Source organism: Oncorhynchus keta, chromosome 24, assembly GCF_023373465.1.
Source record: "Oncorhynchus keta strain PuntledgeMale-10-30-2019 chromosome 24, Oket_V2, whole genome shotgun sequence".
In the NCBI taxonomy this organism is placed as follows: domain Eukaryota; kingdom Metazoa; phylum Chordata; class Actinopteri; order Salmoniformes; family Salmonidae; genus Oncorhynchus; species Oncorhynchus keta.
The window spans coordinates 320001-325000 of NC_068444.1; positions in this window are offsets into that span (position 1 = coordinate 320001).

A 5000-nucleotide genomic window follows, 5' to 3' on the forward strand; every position below is an offset into this window, starting at 1 on the left:
AGATGTAGAATCTTAATAGAACTTGCCAGCTTGTAGTCCTAAAACCCAGAAGTGAGTTCCCTCTGGTTCGCTCAGCCATTCCTATGGGGATCTTATATGTTTTATTTTATGAGATAATAAACATTTCCTTTTTTAATTCTTAAGCCTTTATGTGTTTGCTTCCATTACATAAACACTATCAAATTCACAAAAATTGTCGTTAGCTGTTGAAGATTATCTCATAGAACAAACCACCACAGACCTTATTTTCGGGTTTATCCAAGAACCCCTACAAAAAACTCTTTCATTTCTCCAGGCTTTGGCCAACGAGCCTGGCTGAGTTAATGCCTACAAAAATACATCGTTACTATTGCTCTCTATTTGAGCCAGTTTGCTCCAGTAGGAAAATAATCCTGCAGCAACAGGACATTTGAATTATTCTGTGGATTGTAATTCATGGATGTGTTTGCAGGGGTTGATCTATTTCTTGTAAGGGAAACGCAAGTCTGAAATTTCAAAGTGGAAATGACAAACTTCAGAAGCCTTTTTTAAACCTCAAATACACTACAAGTTAAACATTTCCTGCATTGTTCTCCTGAAACAGGGTGATCAAATTAAGATACTACATCTGGACTTTTTTCTGAATCATTATCTAGTGGTATGTTTTACACTCTTTATACCCCTAAAACACATGTGATTGGTGTCTGCTCTATTCTGTCGCCTGACACTCAAAAGTAGTGCGCTATATATAGGGAATAGGGTGTCATTTGGGACAAACACAGCCAACTGTTACAAATGGACTCACAGATGGAGTAAACGTAAAACATGTACTGTATTTGAGGTTTTAAAATGCTTCTGAAGTTAGCCATTTCCACTGACATTTCAGACTAGATGTTCCCTTATGAAAAATGGATCAACCCCTACAACATATTTCTTTTCCATAACCTGACACGTGGTGTCTGCTGCTCTGCCACCTGATACACCCAACAGGAGGTGTCTAACTGCAGCATCGCTCGGCTCGTCAATAACAACTGGTAAACCACCAACTGTTGTTCTGGAAGCTTGGGTCCTGGGCAGGATCCGTGATGGCAGAGTTTAGCAAATGCTTTGTTGGTAGTGGAAAGTATAGCCTCTCCTTCTGAGTGGTCGGGCTGGTTAACCTTCCTACCGCCCACTGAGAGGACAGGAAGGAACCCTCAGGGTTGGTTGTGGGGGACAGCAACACTGCTACTCTGAGACACTGAATGGTTGTGAGGGACAGCAGCACTGCTACTCTGAGACACTGAATGGTTGTGGGGGACAGCAGCACTGCTACTCTGAGACACTGAATGGTTGTGGGGGACAGCAACACTGCTACTCTGAGACACTGAATGGTTGTGAGGGACAGCAGCACTGCTACTCTGAGACACTGAATGGTTGTGAGGGACAGCAACACTGCTACTCTGGGACACTGAATGGTTGTGAGGGACAGCAGCACTGCTACTCTGAGACACTGAATGGTTGTGGGGGACAGCAACACTGCTACTCTGAGACACTGAATGGTTGTGGGGGACAGCAACACTGCTACTCTGAGACACTGAATGGTTGTGGGGGACAGCAACACTGCTACTCTGAGACACTGAATGGTTGTGAGGGACAGCAGCACTGCTACTCTGAGACACTGAATGGTTGTGGGGGACAGCAGCACTGCTACTCTGAGACACTGAATGGTTGTGGGGGCACAGCACTGACACTGCTACTCTGAGACACTGAATGGTTGTGAGGGACAGCAACACTGCTACTCTGGGACACTGAATGGTTGTGGGGGACAGCAACACTGCTACTCTGAATGGTTGTGGGGGACAGCAACACTGCTACTCTGGGACACTGAATGGTTGTGGGGGACAGCAACACTGCTACTCTGAGACACTGAGTGGATCTGGCCTTGATCTGGATTGGATTCTATCTGTACTGAATCTACCAGTTTGATTGCACTTTCAGGATGACTGACCTTCATATCTTAAAGTAATCACAATCGCACTGCACAATTCCCTATCCCACCTTGACGAGAGGAATACCTAAAGTACTGATGGACTGTCGTTTCTCTTGGCTAATTTGACCTGTTCTTGTCATAATATGGACTTGGTCTTTTACCAAATAGGGCTATCTTCTGTATACCACCCCTACCATGTCAGAACACAACTGATTGGCTCAAACACATTAAGAAGGAAAGAAATTCCTCAATTTAACTTTGGTCCTTCTGTAGCACAGTTGGTAGAGCATGGCGCTTGTAACGCCAGGGTAGTGGGTTCGATTCCCGGGACCACCCATACGTAGAATGTATGCACACATGACTGTAAGTCGCTTTGGATAAAAGCGTCTGCTAAATGGCATATATATAACAAGGCACAGCTGTTAATTGAAATGCATTCCAGGTGACTACCTTGTGAAGCTGGTTGAGAGAATGCCAAGAGCGTGTGAAGCTGTCATCAAGGCAAACGGTGGCTACTTTGAAGAATCTCAAATATAAAATACATGTGGATTTGTTTCACACTTCTTTGGTTACTACATGATTCCATGTTATTTAAAAGTGTTGATGTCTTCACTATTATTCTACAATGTAGAAAATAGTCAAAATAAAGAAAACCACTTGAATGAGTCAGTGTGTCCAAACTTTGACTGGTACTGTGTGTGTACACACACACACACACACACACACACACACACACACACACACACACACACACACACACACACACACACACACACACACACACAAATAAATACAGACAATTTTAACAGAAGATGTAGATGTCCTGGAGGGCAGGCAGTGTGCCCCTGGTGATGAGTTGAAAGAAAGAGAAATGGTGTCTCGTTCTGACCTTAGTTCTTGTGTTATTGGTTTGTTTTAGTTGGTCAGGACGTGAGTTGGCTGGGCATTCTATGTTCTGTCTTTCTAGGTTGGTTTTCTGTGTTCGACCTAGTATGGTTCTCAATCAGAGGCAGGTGTCGTTAGTTGTCTCTGATTGAGAATCACACTTAGGTAGCCTGGTTGTCTCTGATTGAGAATCATACTTAGGTAGCCTGGTTGTCTCTGATTGAGAATCATACTTAGGTAGCCTGGTTGTCTCTGATTGAGAATCATACTTAGGTAGCCTGGTTGTCTCTGATTGAGAATCATACTTAGGTAGCCTGGTTGTCTCTGATTGAGAATCATTCTTAGGTAGCCTGGTTGTCTCTGATTGAGAATCATACTTAGGTAGCCTGGTTGTCTCTGATTGAGAATCATACTTAGGTAGCCTGGTTGTCTCTGATTGAGAATCATACTAAGGTAGCCTGGTTGTCTCTGATTGAGAATCATACTTAGGTAGCCTGGTTGTCTCTGATTGAGAATCATACTTAGGTAGCCTGGTTGTCTCTGATTGAGAATCATACTTAGGTAGCCTGGGTTTCACTGTTTGTTTGTGGGTGATTTCCGTGTCTGTGTCTTACACCACACGTTACTGTTTTCGGTTTTGATTATTCACGGTACGTTTATTGTTTTTGTATGGAGTGTTCAGTTTGTGTTTAAATAAACAGCCATGGACACTTACCACGCAGCATATTGGTCCTCCGATCCTTCTCGCCTCTCCTCTTCAGACGAAGAGGAAAACCATTACAAATGGATAGAGAGAGAGAGAGAGAAATACCACTATGTGCAAATCACAGCAGCAAGATTTGAATTGATGGTCCGTTAACATGAGAAAAGGGCAACCAGTGTAAATACAACCCACACTTACCTGTTTATAGAGGTGAAGGAGGAGAGGAAACATCTGTGATAGCAGGTTCTCTGCTTATGTGTATGTAACGGATGTGAAACGGCTAGCTAGTTAGCGGTGGTGCGCGCTAAATAGAGTTTCAATCGGTGACGTCACTTGCTCTGAGACCTTGACCTAGATCCAAGGAGCTAACAGCCGTATGGTCGGCTTCTGAGTGGCTGAGTAGTCTCCTACCAGGCGACGACCAAGCTGCTATTGGTTCCTACCAGGCGACGACCAAGCTGCTATTGGTTCCTACCAGGCGACGACCAAGCTGCTATTGGTTCCTACCAGGCGATGACCAAGCTGCTATTGGTTCCTACCAGGCGAGGACCAAGCTGCTATTGGTTCCTACCAGGCGAGGACCAAGCTGCTTCTGGTTCCTACCAGGCGAGGACCAAGCTGCTATTGGTTTCTACCAGGCGATGACCAAGCTGCTATTGGTTCCTACCAGGCGAGGACCAAGCTGCTATTGGTTCCTACCAGGCGACGACCAAGCTGCTATTGGTTCCTACCAGGCGACGACCAAGCTGCTATTGGTTCCTACCAGGCGACGACCAAGCTGCTATTGGTTCCTACCAGGCGATGACCAAGCTGCTTCTGGTTCCTACCAGGCGATGACCAAGCTGCTTCTGGTTCCTACCAGGCGATGAACAAGCTGCTTCTGGTTCCTACCAGGCGATGACCAAGCTGCTACTGGTTCCTACCAGGCGATGACCAAGCTGCTTCTGGTTCCTACCAGGCGACGACCAAGCTGCTATTGGTTCCTACCAGGCGACGACCAAGCTGCTATTGGTTCCTACCAGGCGACGACCAAGCTGCTATTGGTTCCTACCAGGCGATGACCAAGCTGCTATTGGTTCCTACCAGGCGATGACCAAGCTGCTATTGGTTCCTACCAGGCGATGACCAAGCTGCTATTGGTTCCTACCAGGCGATGACCAAGCTGCTATTGGTTCCTACCAGGCGATGACCAAGCTGCTATTGGTTCCTACCAGGCGATGACCAAGCTGCTATTGGTTCCTACCAGGCGAGGACCAAGCTGCTATTGGTTCCTACCAGGCGATGACCAAGCTGCTATTGGTTCCTACCAGGCGATGACCAAGCTGCTATTGGTTCCTACCAGGCGATGACCAAGCTGCTATTGGTTCCTACCAGGCGATGACCAAGCTGCTATTGGTTCCTACCAGGCGATGACCAAGCTGCTATTGGTTCCTACCAGGCGAGGACCAAGCTGCTATTGGT